This window comes from Phasianus colchicus, chromosome 1 (genome assembly GCF_987193195.1).
Source record: "Phasianus colchicus chromosome 1, bPhaCol1.hap1.1, whole genome shotgun sequence".
NCBI lineage: Eukaryota > Metazoa > Chordata > Aves > Galliformes > Phasianidae > Phasianus > Phasianus colchicus.
Window position 1 is genome coordinate 136,689,150 of NC_143436.1, and position 15,791 is coordinate 136,704,940.

Consider the following 15,791-nt stretch of genomic DNA (forward strand, 5'->3'; position numbering starts at 1 on the left):
AAAATTAGGACGCAGCTCTGTATGCCAAGGCCTTGAAGAGGTCCAGCTTCGCAGTAGTAGCAGTGCTGTCAGCACCTTTCCCAGTGCAACAGAGGTTTGGGCAGTGAAATTCAGTTTGCAAAGGACCAGATACCCATTTTGCCCATTTATGTGGAGCTCCAGATGTAGCAGAGCGTGGAGAGGAAGAGGAAAGGAAGCTCTGAGACCAGTGTCACTGCTGGGTACTGTGAGAATGACCTACTTCATTACCCACATTTGGTATTGCTGGTACAGTCCCCGGAGTAAGACTGGGTGGGGTGGGAATAAAACCTGCAGGTATCACTGAGTACCTGCCAGATACCAGTGATTTGGGAAAACAGGGAAGACTAAAGACAGAGAAAATTGAATTTATGGATTCCTGTGTTCCATCCTGAAACAAACATGGCGTTTCCAATGGCAGCAGACACTCCATGATCGTTGTATTTGAAACTTACATTGTACCATTTGGGTTGGGCCTTTCATGAGAAATACCTCTTTACTTCAAAGATCAAAAACAAAGCCCCACCCCAGCAGAACCAAACCACCAAATTGTTACAAAGCCATTAAATACACATATGGAAAATTTTTCCATAGTAGCACTCCATGCCCTGGCCCCAGGCTCCCTAGGGCTGGGTATCCATGACATTTCCCTGTGAAGATGTGGCTCTAAGAAGGCCTGGCAGGCCTGGTGAGGAACAGCCGAGCCCAGATGAACATGTCTGTTTTCCCCGTCACTGCCCCTTCTGCACATGACCTGTTAAAAGGATTAAATTAAAAGAATTCCCAGAGCTAATTTAGTGATGATATTATGAGAGACAGGAGCTCAAGTGCGTCCCGGGGATGGATGATCGGGTTGCCTCGGATGTATTATTTATGGGGCCATCTGCCTCAGACAAGGATTGAAGTCTGAGCGGGAAGAGGGTTTTGATGGAATTCAGCAGTTTTACTGGGACAAGGGGGTTGTAGAGTATTCCCCCCCAAAAAACCCTGCAGCTGTAGGTATTGATGGAATAAATCAGGCACCAGAGTACCTGTGTGTTGATGCCTTTCCAAAAATACTGCTCGGCCTGCAGAGCCCTCAGGAGCCCCTGCAGAAGGGACACTCACAGCGCAGTGCTTTAGCAGAAGGGAGAGAGATGAACAGCATCAGGGCTCCAGCCAGAGTTATTGGTACACAGGCTGAGAAATGCAATGGTATAAACAGATCTGCAGCTGGAATGTGAGGAGGCAGCGGGGGCAGCCAACAGAGGCCGCGTCCACAGGAAGACGGGAAGAATTTCACCCAAAATAGCCTGTTTAGTTACTGGGCAGCCCAGTAAATGAAGGATTTGTGTACAGCTATTAGAGGTAACACGGAGCCAAATCGCAAATGTGAAAAATAAACTGTCTCTCTTTCTGATTTAGGCTGACGTGCCATTTAAATAATATGGGCCAAGAAATGTGAAATAAGATATCTCAATGAGCAGGACGTGTGTCCCTCCCCTTCCTGCCCATCTCCTGTGGTGCCAGAAGCACGCTGTATTTTTTTTCCCCCATCACAGTTGCTTCATCAGATTTCTAAATATCAGTGTCCCCCCAGGCTAATAATGTCCGTGTGTTTCTTGGTGATTGGGAATGAAACTTATCCCAAAGCTTTGGTTGGGGAGGTGCTGCAAAACCTTTACATAGAAATTTGCTGGAAGCTACCTGTCAGCTTGCTGCCCATTCTCCAGTAATTCAGACTAATGACTCGTCAGCTCCTTTTTTCCTTTCTTTTACATCTGTCTAGAAGTAGTTTCTGCTCCAGTTGCTGGCTTAATAACACAATGCTATCTACCAAGGAAAGTCTCACCGTCATACTTGATTTGTCTCATGATGGTGCTCATAATCCTTATTTAATCAGTTATTAGAAAAAAAAAATAATCTGGGAAACCGTTTCCAGTGCCTGTACTACAACTGCTTAAGAACTGTTGTCCCACACAGGAACCTTTCTGAAAATGCAGAAACAGGTCACAGACTACGAGAATACTTGATGTGTTCAAAATCAGAAATACATTTATGCAGTATTTTTGTTTAGCTGCAAATTGGGATTCTGTATGGCAGAATATATCTTCCTGCTTTGCTACCTGTCTGTGATTTGTCTAAACAGTGTGGGAATTGGGTTTCTGTCTGAGATGAGCTGTTCTGTGACCCACAGCTCAGGCAGGAAGAGCTGTCCTGCATCCTGTAGGAGGAGGGGGACTCAGGCAGTGTGCTGGGGCTGCTCACCCCCACAAACCTCACAATGGCTTCTTTCAGTCCCACTGATCTCCTGGATGTGGCACCTTGGGACGTCGTATATCACTTTTGGATGGGTGATAGCACCATGGGATGCAGCAGAAGAGTCATCAGCTTGACCACTTATATGTAAGGACCTAAAGCAAAGTGCTGGATGTCCTCAGCATACTCTTCTCTATGATGACTGACTCATGAGGACCACAAGCAATACAACAGAGGAGCCCCCAGCTGCAGAGCCACACTGGAGTGTCTCTATGAGCTGAAGAGTCATGAGGGCTTCTTAAATAATGCCAGTAAGCTGGAGGCATCGTGTCTCCCTGTGTGCTGTACAGCCTTTATCACAAAGTGTCTGATTGCTACCACCCCACAGTTAACTCAGGGATGGAATCAGGCTGCTGATTTTACTGTCATTATCTGTTTCTGTGGCCACATGACCATGCTGGGTGGCATCACTCTTTGAGTTGCCTCTTCTGCTCAGAACCATGTTCTTCCTGGCAGCCGAAACAACCTCACAGTTTGCTTGTTTTGGGATATCCCATTGCTCAAGTTCAGTTGCTCGTTCCTATGGCCTCCCTTGTCCTGTGTTTACTGAATGCACCACTGAGTTCACTTCAGGATACAGCTGGGAAGGGAGTCAGTTTATCTAATTTCGTTCTCATTCCTTCCTCCTGCCCTCTGGTCACTATGCTGACAAATCACTTTGTCAGTTATGGGCTGGGGTCCATCAGAAGAGGGGTGGCCAGCAGGGACAGGGAGGTGACTGTCCCCCTCTACTCTGCTCTTGTGAGGCCCCATCTGGAGTACTGAGTTCAGGTCTGGAGCCCCAAGTACAAGAAAGACAGGGAGCTGTTGGAGAGGGTCCAGAGGAGAGCCACAGAGATGATCAGGGGACTGGAGCACCTCCCCTATGAAGACAGGCTGAGGGAGCTGGGCTTGTTCAGCCTGGAGAAAAGAAGGCTGCGGGGTGACCTCATTGCAGCCTTTCAGTACCTAAAGGGAGCCTACAAACAGGAGGGGAGTCAACTCTTTGAAAGGGTAGATAACAACAGGACAAGGGGAAATGGTTTTAAGTTGAGGGAGGGAAGATTTAGGTTGGATGTCAGGGAAAAGTTCTTTATCAAGAGAGTGGTGAGGTGCTGGAACAGGCTGCCCAGAGAGGTTGTGGATGCCCCGTCCCTGGAGGTGTTCAAGGCCAGATTGGATGGGACCCCGGGCAGCCTGGTTTAGTATTAAACGGGGAGGTTGGTGGCCCTGCCGGTAGTGGGTGGGTTGGAGAGTCATGATCCTTGAGGTCCCTTCCAACCTGGGCCATTCTGTGATTCTGTGATTCTGTGAACTGGATCCAGGTGAAGTTACGGTGGGAGCTGAAAGCTTGGGTTGCTGAAGCCACTTTCCTGGCAGAGATTGCTGCATGGAGAGCTGTGTGGGAAAACACAATGGTGAAGGAAAGGGCTGGACAGGGATTGCTTAACCCATTATTATGTTAAAAGGTGTTCACTGAATCAGAGCCTCAGGAATCAGACTTGAACATAATTTTTCATTATCTTAAAGGGTAGATTTCCTCATGTAAGCACTGATGTTTCTGGAGAAGTCAGCAATGAACCAACAGAAAATTGTTTTGAAGGTTTCCAGGTCCTGTTCCTTTTGATTTAGAGGTCTACATTAGACAAACTGGGTTTTGCACAGTACACAACAAGTTGCAGTAGTGGCATCATAATATAACTGCAAATGCTGTAATTGCATCAAGAGCTTCTTTGATGCTTTCTCCCATGAAAGCTTTGTAGATAAGCTCAGGAAGTGTGGAATATATGAGTGGACAGTGAGGTAGATTGAGAACTGGCTACCTGGCAGAGCTCAGAGGGTTGTGACACTCTGTCAGCAGCACAGTTTGGTTGAAGGCCTGTAACTAGAGGTTCTATGCTGGGTCCAGTCTTGTTCAACATCTTCATCAATGACCTGTATGAAGGGATAGAGTCCACCTTCAGCAAGTTTGATGATGATGCGAAGAAAGGAGTGGCTGACCACCAAAAGGCTGTGCTACGACTGCACAAAACCTGGGCAGGCTGCAGAGTTGCGTGGAGAGGAACTAGATAAGGTTCAACAAGGGTGAATGTACAGTGCTACACCTGGGGAGAAATCATGGCATGCATCATTACAGGTTAGGGGTTGACCTACTGGAGAGGAGCTCTGTAGAGAAGGATCTGGGTGTCCTGGTGGGCAACAGGATGACCATGAGCCAGCAGTATGTCTGTGTGGCCAAGGTCAATGGGACCCCAGAGTGCATTAGAAAGAGTGTGGCCTGGAGTACTGTGCCCAGTTCTGAGCTCCTCAATTCAATAAAGACAGATATCTCCTAGGAAGAGTCTGGTGGAGGGCAACAAGGATGATTAAGGGCATCTCTTGTACAAGGAAAGGCTGGGAAACTTAGAGCTGTTCAGCATGGATAAGAGAAGACTGAAAGGGGATCTCACCAATGCTTATGAATACGTGTAATGTGTGGGTGTCAAATTAATGGAGCCAGGCTCTTTTTTGGCAGTTATCAGCAACAGAACAAGATGCAATGGGTACAAACTGGAATACAGGAACCTCCATCTGAACATGATAAAGAACTTCTTTCCTTTGGTGATGACAGAGCACTGGAATAACAGCCCAGAAAGGCTGAGGAGTCTCCTCATGAGGAGAGCGAAGGGGCAGCACTGAACTCTGCTCTCTGTGACAGCAACAGGGCCTGAGGAAAGCCATGGAGCTGTCAGGGGAGGGGCAGCTGTGGGTTAGGGAAAGGGTCTGCACCAGAGGATGGTAGGCATGGAACAGGATGCCCAGGGCAGTGGGCACGGCCCTGAGTGCTTGATTTCAAGGAGCATTTGGATACCACTGTCAGACATAAGGTCTGAATGTTGGTTGGTCCTGTGTGAGGCTGGGATTTGGACTCAGTGGTCCTTGTGGGTCCCTTACAACTAAGGATATACTGTAATTCTGTGATTCTGGCATTTACGAGCAGTACGAGTCACAGGGTCACAGAATCATCAAGGATGGAAAAGACCTTCAAGATCATCATGTCCAACCATCAACCTGACCTGTGGAGTTACTAAAACTTGTCCCACATCCGCAAGACTTTACAAGACAGAGCCGTATTTACCCCTTTAACCTGCCCTGCCCTGCAAGACATTCCTTCTCTCTGCCCTTCTGCTAACCCTTACCACGCCGCTCCTCCCCATGTATTCTGGATGGTGAGGTGAGGATGCAACACCCCACAGCACACCAGCTTCCAACACCTGCAAAGAATTAAGGAAGGGTGAAACACTCCCAGGAGCCTGCCGCGCATCCTTCAGCCTCTACAAAATCCTGAATTCCTTTTGCATGAGAACATGGGTACATCTGCTTGCAATCATCGTTCCCCACTCAGCCGGCCTGCCGAAGCAGAAACACGATTCTCCACACTTTGGTCAGCATTCGCAGCCGAGGGGCCAGGATTGGAGAGGAGCAGAATAAGCCTGCCTTTCAGCCACACTTCCCCAGCAGCCTGCCTGCCCCAGTGCTCACAGTCCTGTGTGCTCCTTGCCCTACTTTCAGGGATTGAGAAACGCTTAAATAAAGAGAAACTTGTTCTGTGGTGGAAAAACGGTCACTTCTTCTGGCTAGGCATTTGAGAAGGAGACAGGAAGCACGTTATTTTAAAGGTAAACTGATAAAATGTTTGTTTGCTGAAGGAGCAGGAGGAATGTCAAAAACTTGTCTTTATATACCACTGTACAAAAAGTTATTTGAGGATATAGTTCTGCCATGACAACAACCATGCAGGGTGTTATAAAGGAATATTTTATCTTTCAGTTTTCTGCGGGCTCATATAGGATCTTTTTCTGGCTTAAGCAGGCTCTTTGTCAGTGTATGCATACATGTGTGTGTGTGTGCATGGCTGTGTGAATGCACACTCTGTAGCCACAGAAATAGCTAAAAATTTTACAAGGAAAGTGTATGGACACAGAGGAATACTATCAGATTAGCTGGTGATGCTCTTGTTTGATTCTTAATATTTTCCGTTTCAGCTGACCAGCAAGGAAACAGCTAAAAATCCCTATGTTAATGAAAGCATCATGTGCTGTCCCATTGCAGGTTGTAGAATAGAATCACAGAATCATCACATTTGGAAAGGACCACCAAAATCATCCAGTCCAACCACCAACCCAGCCCACCATGTCCACTGACCACGTCCCTCAGTGCCACATCCACACGGTTCTTGAACACCACCACATCCCTGGGCAGCCTGTGCCACTGCCTCATTGCTCTTTCTGAGAATAAATCTTTCCTCACATCCAACCTGAACCTCACCAGTAAGACTTGAGGCCATTACCCGTTGTCCTATTGATGAGATATAGATAAATTTAGTGCTTCTATAGATTTGCTAGATTAGATTTAGAAGGCAGCAGCCTTGAGTGCTTCTACATAAAAGGACTAAATTTACATTATGAATGCAATTAAGAATGTCATGTTTTGGGAATAAAGTGTATTTTTTTTAAGAATACAAAAGTATTCTTAAAATACAGAAGGTATTCTTAACAAAAGAAAACCTGACCATCAAGTAACTCAGTATTCATGTGATTCCTGAAAGAAAGCTGAAGGCAATGTCCACAGCATCCTCTTCATCCTCAGCTTGGATTGTGCTTGAGCATCATGAGGTGGGATGTCCATGGGTCTGGTTAACAGGATCTGAGATGACATTGTGCTATGTCCCCAGATGACACGGCTGCAGAAAGAATGCTGTAGTGGGAGTCCAGCCAAGGAGACCTTGGCTCTCCAAAGCCTCTGATCTTATGCCCAACACTCACCATCCTTTTGATTCTGCTTTTGCTGAGGGAGAGTGTGCTCCTCCACCCTACCCTTACATGACACTCAGAAATCTAGCTCTTTAAAAGAAGATCATCTGTGAAGCCAACTGGCAGCTTCAAGTGTTCTTGCTCTCCTTTGGCAATTTTATTAACTATAGTTGCAGAAATGTAGATCATCAGGAATGTATTTACTAGTATGCACATTTGAACACCACAGTTTATCCACATGCATTCCCATGCACACATACAGAACTTTTATCCCACAGTAGAACAACTTGTGCTAGTCAATGAAGATCCAAAGGAAAGCATCTGTCATTAAAAAAGCAATAGGAAGACACATTTATTTAGCACAAGCTGAAATACAAAGATGTTTTCATGCTGTGTTTGACTTGGCTTACCACAGGCAGGACTTAATGAAGTACAGAAAGATTGTTTAAAAGAAACTGTGCAGGGTCTGATGTTTACTGCAACTTCTCTCTGTTGGCTGCCCCTAAATGTTCATTTGAGTGTTGCAACACATGGGCACTCTAATAAATCCATTCTGGTCCTATTTAGAGATCTCATACTCAATGCCTTTCTTCCTTTAATACAGCTTCGTGCCCTAAATGCTAATACAGATCTTCTTGACCAACCTCTTCCTAACAATGACATATAGAGACAAAAACCTCTCCTGTGATGGGCACAAACGAGATTCCTTTAGCTGTGTCAATAGCCTTTGAAACCACTGATTGTGAAGTGCGATTGCATGTGGAACCAAACAGTTAACAGAGCATGGGTCAAGCTTGGATTTTCAGTTGGAGGAAGGGTAAGCCTGTAGGCAAGTGTATCTCTGTGGCAGTCAGCCAGCCTGCTGGTTGGTTCTCAGTGTAGCATTGGGAAAATCCACATCCCTTTTACACTTCTCTGTAAAGTCTGTGCTTGTACAGAACTCTTCTTACTGCTTGCCATGCAGCTTTCATCCTCAGCAGGTGGCACACGCACAAATGTTTTGCTTCTGGAAGTAAATGTAATTTGTCAAGACCTCATGCAATTGTGTTTCACTCCTGCTCCTTAGTCCTTCTGATCTGTAATGCCCTTTTCCTTGCTTTTCTGCCTACCTGTAGATCCTCAGTTCACTGCAACCCTGTAATCAGCCACTGTCCTTTTTCAGATATTGCTTGAAGACACTGCTGTGCATTTGAAGGGAAAATGGTAATGACTGATTTGAAGGGAACTTGGCTTTGGCTGACATTTCTGTGTAAACTTCAAACAAGCAGCTTTGTAGGTGATTTGTAAATGTATAAACTCTGTGCTACTACCTGTCTTTTCCTTCCTTTCATATCTGAGAGAGATACATTGATTTTAAGACTAGAAGACATCAGTCTGGTCTGACCACCTGCATAATTCAGATCCTCTGACAACCCTGTGAAAATTCAGCTTTCTGGATCATAAAGAGTACTTGTGACAGTGATCATCTTTTAGAAAGAAAAATAATCTCTTCTTGATTAAGAAAGATCCACCTGTTCTTACACGGTCCTTCTTACATTCTTCCGGTGTCACTCAAGAAAAACATTGTCTTGTACATATGCCACTCTGAAAGCAATGCCTCTTTATTTCCATGGAAACAACAACAGATACAAAGAGCACAATGACACTGTTTGATAGAGCAAATTCTCAGCTACAAAACTCTCTTTTTCGTCACCATCATTAGCTATGCATTTTCACCAGCGATAAACAAGAGCTGCATGCCACACTTGTAACAATCTGCATGGCCATCTAGAACATGACTTGTCTTTCACATCTCTGTCACCACTGCTGGAGCACACCACCACCACCTCACTGTGCTCACATCCACTGTTTGGTCTCCATCAACATTCAGCAAGTGTAGGTGAATGTCAGTGGGTGCCATTTTTTCCTGCATGGAGGAGTTCAATGACACACCTGTGCTTCGTATGCACTTCTATGTCAAATGCCTTTGTGTCAGAGTGTCCCTCTGTTACCATCTGTCACATGGCAATAATATGTAGTGGAATGTTGGTGGGAAGGTTCAACCTCTTCTGCCGTGACACCAGCATCCATCTCTGATGTATCAACATAGTAAAACAGGAAGCATTACTTTTGGAGCAGCCATCATACCTTCTATACACTCATTAACTCCCATCTGATGTTTTTCCTCTGAAGTTAAACTCTGAAGTCATTACAGTGATTCTATCTGTATCTCTATCTGTACACTCATCACCAGTGCACAGAATCCTAATACTAGTGAACAAAACAGGCACATTCCTTAACTGTCATTTTTCTTGTCAGAAATTAGTCCTTAGATAGTTTTGGATAATTTATTCCTAAAGCTGTTCGTATACCCTGGGAAAGGAAAAGGCAGATATATTTTCCAGTGTTGTGTTACGAAGAGAATGCATTTAGATCTTCGGATAGTATTTCTGTTATGTATTTTATATGTACTTAAATATATATTAGTTTAGTTCTCTGTATGCGAGAGTTTATTTTTAAATGTAAATATGTGATGTTTAAATGGAAACCAGAGAGGTAAATGGGAGTGAAACTTCTGACAAAAATAAGATGAGATGGAATTTGTCCATAATGAAACCAAAACATGTGTCAGACTTTGTTTTACCTTTTTCTCTTAGGTATGAGCCTAATCTGGAGTTGTCTGTGCTCTTACAGGTAAATGAATCTGTGCCTTGAGCAGCAGGAACTGTCCTAAAGAAGACTGATGGATTGCTTCTAATATTGGGACTGTAGGTTCAATGGGAACTGTGGTGTTGTCTTCTTTATTAAAATGTTGATCTAACAGCAGTCTGGTTTTTTATCAGATAAAAAGAAAAATGCCTCTCCCTGCTGTGTATTTCTCCCCTCCCTTTCCTAAGCACAAATAAAAAAGGCAAATGAGATTACTGCTATGGGAAACTTTTCCATAGGCATATTTAGTGGCTTTGTAATAATTTGGCTGTTTGGGGGTAAGGTTTTTTTTATTTTTATTTTTAAAAGTGTAGAAGAATGTCTCATGAAAGTTCCAACCCAAACCACACAATAGAATTTTCGTATAAAATGACTGACTTTGCTAAAACAAAGGGCAAATGTTCCTTTTTTAATCAGAAGACAGGATTCTAGTCCAGAAGCCTAGAATTCACTGAGCAGAGCACCAGGTTGGGTCTCCAAAAAAATGTGCTCTTGTGTTGAGTGCTTCCTTCTTCAAAGTACTTATGTCCTATGCACACTCTGTTTTCTCCTCATTGAGAGAAGGCATGGCATCCTCTCTTACCGTCTCCAGTAAATGTTTTAAAAAAACAACATTATATTGCATATCACTTGGCATGACCACATCTGCATTAATCAGTAGGAAAAAAGCAAACTAACTGACAGCCTCTGAAAAGATACTCCCAGTTACAACTCGAATAAAAATCTTACACCACCAAGTGGCCCCTCCTGCTCTACCATACTGTCATTGCTGTGCTTGTGCTGTTTCTGCAGGGTACAAGGACTCCTCAAGGATTTGTCTGCAGCTTTGCTTCCTCTTCTACAACTAAACACCAATCTGGACACCTACGGAGAAGAAAGAGATCACTACTGCCGAAGAACTGCTGTACAATTATCCTGGCTTAAGTCTATCCCAGCTCCCGTGACAGTTCAGCCAATATGTGTTTCTGACACAGATTAGTTTTCAGGTTAAACTGTATCTATTTTGGCCCCAAGCTGGAGGATCAGACCCACAGAGGGGCTTTTTTTTTTCCCACTAGGACATTTTTGATATCGAGGAAACCACATGCTGGAAATGGATAGCAACTCCTCCATTCTGCAACCCTCCCCAAGGGCAATAGCTCCGGTGCATAACAGCAATTATGCCTATGCTAAGAGAAGCTAACAGGGACTTTAGTGTCTTGTCTACATGTTAAAGGTGGGCAGGTGCTTCTGGTTGGGTGAGTGAAAGGCAGCTTCAGTCCAGAATGTATGCAGCCCTACTAGAACATGTATGTGTAGCCACCACACGACAACAAAGAGCCAAGGAAGAAATGGATGCCTTCAGGTAGGAGCTATATTTCTGTACTGCAACATTTTGCAAGATCCAGGCATAGCAGCAGCAGACTGGAATTTAATCTTTCTGAGATGAATGGGATTCCACAGTGCTCTTACGATTCAAATTGAATATGTGCATGAATATTTTCACGACAAGTACTTAAATGATCACAACAGGCAAAAATGTCCCCTCAAGCACCCACAGTCAGCAGCGTTGTGATGCTAGGTTGGCAGAGACTGCCTTTGAAGCTGCTGGCATCTAAGCATGGCTGGGTGCAGAGGGATTTCATGCTGGAAGATTAAAGATGCCGTGATCTCTTACTCAGCAGCAACACGAGAAGGCTACAAAAGGTGCACTCTCCTGGAAACAAACTGAGTTGTAAATCGGAAATGTAATCCAGCATCAAATGGGCGGAGGCATGGCCTTCTTTGCAGGAAGGGTTTGGGCAGGCGCTGGTAAAGCTGGAAGCACAGAGATGAGGCAGAGCTGGAGAAGGAGGCAGCAAAGTAAACCGTAGGGGTATAAGATCACTTGTGGTAGCATCGGGAGGACAAGCTTCTGCTCTGATAACTGTAGAGCTACGCTCAGAGCTGAGATGCTCTAGATACTTCTAAGGCTCCTTTCTGCAGTGCCTGGCCCCTGGGCTGGTGCTTGCTGTCTGCAAACGGGGTCCACATCATGGTGGTTCCTTGGGGTGGAGTGAACAAGATAGCCCCCTCTGGCAAAATGGGGCTTTAGCATCCCCCTCTCCATTCCCACTTCTGGACATAGCCTCATTGCTTGGCCCCAGCTCTTGCAAACCACCTAGGTTTGCAAGACAGGGAGCGGAGGGGCAGCGCTGAGCTCTGCTCTGTGTGACAGCGACAGGGCCCGAGGGAACGGCATGGAGCTGTCAGGGGTGGGCAGATGGGGGTCAGGGAAAGGGGCTGCACCACAGGGCGGTGGGCATGGAATGGGATGCCCAGGGCTGTGGGCATGGCCCCAACCTGCCTGAGTGCAAGGAGCATTTGGGTACCTCTCCCAGATGTAGGGTTTGAATGTTGCGTGGTCCTGCGTGGTGCCAGGAGCTGGATCCCTTGTGGGTTCCTTCTGACTTGGATATCCTATGGTTCTGTGACAAGTAACTCAGCAATAGCAAACCTGAATACAGTCCCACTAGTTTAGTAAACACTGGATTGGCTCCAAAAAGTAGAAGGGGCAGTGCTGGCAAGAAAGGAGAGGGCCAGGTGGAAGAATGGGATGAAGATTTCTGGTGAAGCAAGAGTGGGGAGATAATGATCTCCATGTGAGGTTTTGGTTGGGGACATGAGAGAACGAGAAGACCATGGCAGGCAGCACCAGCCACCTCATGTCTGAGTCTAGAGCTTGGGTGAAATAGCAAAAGTGTGTATAAACCATTAAGAGTTTAAGAGAATTATGACATGTAGAGAGGGGGATGATAAAGCCAAGCTGCTAAAATTAAGACTTTTAAGACTTCACATTTTCATCATTTGCAGCCTTTTTTTTTTTTTTTTTTTTTTTTTTTTTTTTTGGAGACAGTATGCATGCATTCTGGATGTATACAGTAAAGAAAGGGAACAAATTCAAGTCAAAAATAGCTCAGAAATATGAGTTCAGAAAAAAGTTTTGAAACATTACAGAAATGTTAAAAGAAGAGCCCTTCGAGACAGCAGTGAAGGAAAGAGTGGTTTGAAAGAAATTGATGTCTTGTAAAAAGAGAAGTATTAATGTATTACCATACCTCTCCTTTCCTGCTAGACCCGATAGCAGTCTTGCTACATACTTGTGAAAATGGACTGGAGGCAGTGGAAGGATAAAAGGACTTCACAGAGGTTTTTTGTATCACTTCAAGGCAAGGAAAAAACATTAACACTGCATTTTTATTTATAATACGGACCAAAGCAATGCTGCTACCAGGCAAAATGTGATGGATGAAATACTCTTGTTCCTATCACTCACAGGCTGTGCATCAAGGTCAATAGAACTTGTGATGACAAATAGACTTCCCTTAAAGCAAGAGGGTTTCAGACAGAACTTGGGTCCCATCACTGTCAAGAGGGCTCTGGAGCAGGAGAGGAAGTAGTGTGAAACTTCAAATGTTTGGGGCATAGCTGGCTCATGAATTCAATGTTTTCCTTCTGTTTGGAAACAAAACACAACTCCTGTGGTTTTCTTGGAACAGGGAGCAGGAACAGCTCAGAGTGCCAAGCACCTCCATCCTACAGCAAGCTAACAGTGCAGTATGGTCTGGACTTTTTGTGAAAAACTCATTAACCGAGAATCATAGAATCACAGAATAGCCTGGGCTGAAAAGGACCACAATGATCATCTAGTTTCAACCCCCCTGCTATGTGCAGGGTTGCCAACCACCAGACCAGGCTGCCCAGAGCCACATCCAGCCTGGCTTTGAATGCCTCCAGGGATGGGGTATGCATGTGACACCTCTCTGTACATCAGGAGCACAGTTTAGTGCTGCCATGTTCTGGATCCCAGTGGATTGTTTCAGTGGATCATTAGAAACTTCGTGGTTCTTCTTTGCAGAAGATGAAGTGTCGGCTCCTTCAGTCCCTGGTCTGCATACAGCTCTCCTGTTTATCTGCTCAGCTATGCTGACGCCAGGTCTCAGTATTTTATCATGTCTCATTATACTTGGTGGTTTTTTTTTCCCCTTGAAAATCCAGCTTCGAGGGTCCTGTGATTGTATAAGCATGCACTGCATTTTAAAACATACTTGTGTTGAAAATCTTGAAAACATGAAGTCTAATAAAGGAAAGAAACCAAAACCAACCTTTTAACTTCTATATATACATTATTTTTCTATACTTGGAATTTCTGGATATCCTTGAACGGCGATACTGATGATATCTCTTACATTTTAATGAAGGTAATCGTTCTCTCAACAGCTGCTGTGATGAGATACAAAAGCAAAGGTGTTCTTCTATTATTCATGAATCTCTCTGTACTTAATTTGAGTCCAAATGTACAATAATAATACAGGAACGCAGATGCTTTAGAACTCAGTGATGCTTCAGGGCAGAGAGATTTCTGTGTCATTTCAGATAGAAGCCACTGGGCTTGAAAAACACTGAGCATAAATGTAGAGGTCACACAGATGAAACAGAGTGTTCAGCAACACAGAACCATATAAAAAATGAGATGGAGTCTTATTTGCTTATCCCCAGCAAGGCACAGGGTGTGCAAAGTGCTCTGAGGAACAGGCAGGCAGGCAGGTGATGACCAGTGTTCCTTCAAACCAAGAAAAAGACAGTTTAAAGAGAGTAATGTTACTGTTAATGGAGAGAACCCTGGAAAACACCGCAGTTCCAAAGCAGTGTGCATAGTGACTGCATTTTTAACTGGCAAACACCAGAAAGCACCACCACAGGTGTATCAATAAACATGAGTGCTCATTTGAAGGTACAAACTTCCAGTAATGATGCAGTAGTCTCAAGCTCAGCAGAAAAGTGCTGCAGCACCAGGCAGCGACATCTTAGTGCTCAAAACAACCTAGGCTAGAAATACAGATTGCTACTGGAAAAATGCCAATCACCTCTCACCGCTGGCTTAGAAAAGAAATAGTGTTATATCTTTAACAATTTTTTTTTTTTTTTACTTTATGCTCAAAACTTCTGTCTCCTGAACTGAGAAAGTGACCTCTTTTGGAAAGACACCGTGCTCAGTTTAACCTTGGGCAAGATATTCGCCCGTCAATCATTTCTTCCACCAACAGCAATGATTTTCTACAATAGCCATGCACTCGAGTTTCACAAGATAACATTCATCTGAGTGGCTTTTTGAGCCACGATGATATATGTGGTACACTGATGAGCTTTGGTGCCTTGTACTGCTTCGTATTACCCGGAACCCGATAGAGGATGGTGTTGCACACAAGGCTTTTTATAAAGAGACCAGCTTTGATATAATGAGGTAACTATCTACAAGGTATTGCCCTGCTTTAAAAATTATCTGCATCACAGGTGTTTCATGCAGCCTTAGGTATGCATTCCTCTTGTGTCACTTTAGATACACTCTGCAGCTTTCTTTCCAAAGAAAGCCAAATGATTTCAGTCAAGTGACTGTCAAAGTTAAGCCAATTAAAGAACACACTGATACTGAAGAACGGGGATTTGCTGCAGCATAGCATTGCATGCATGGAGAGAGATGATGCTTGAAACATGGAGCAATGTGGAAAAAGCACTCATGGGTGGTGATGGAATGGACAATAACCATGTCTCTCAGTATGACATCTAAACATTTCTTGAACACCTCCCATGACAGTGACTCCATCACCTCCCTAGGCACCCTGTTTCAGTGCATGACCACTCTTCCAGAAAAGTATTTCTTAACATCCAATCCAAATCTCCCCTGGTGCTACTCAAGGCGATTCCATTTCATCCTATCACTGTTACCTGGGAGAAGAGGCCAACACCCACCTCACCACAACCTCCTTCAGGACGTTGTAGCAAGCAATAAGGTCTTGCCTGAGCCTCATCTTCTCTAAATGAACAACCCCACCTCCCTCAGCGACTCCTCCTATCCTGTCCTATCCTGTCCTGTCCTGTCCTGTCCTGTCCTATCCTATCCTATCCTATCCTATCCTATCCTATCCTATCCTATCACAGAAACACAGAATCATAGGGGTTAGAAGGACCTCCAGCAATCATCAAGTCCAAACCCCC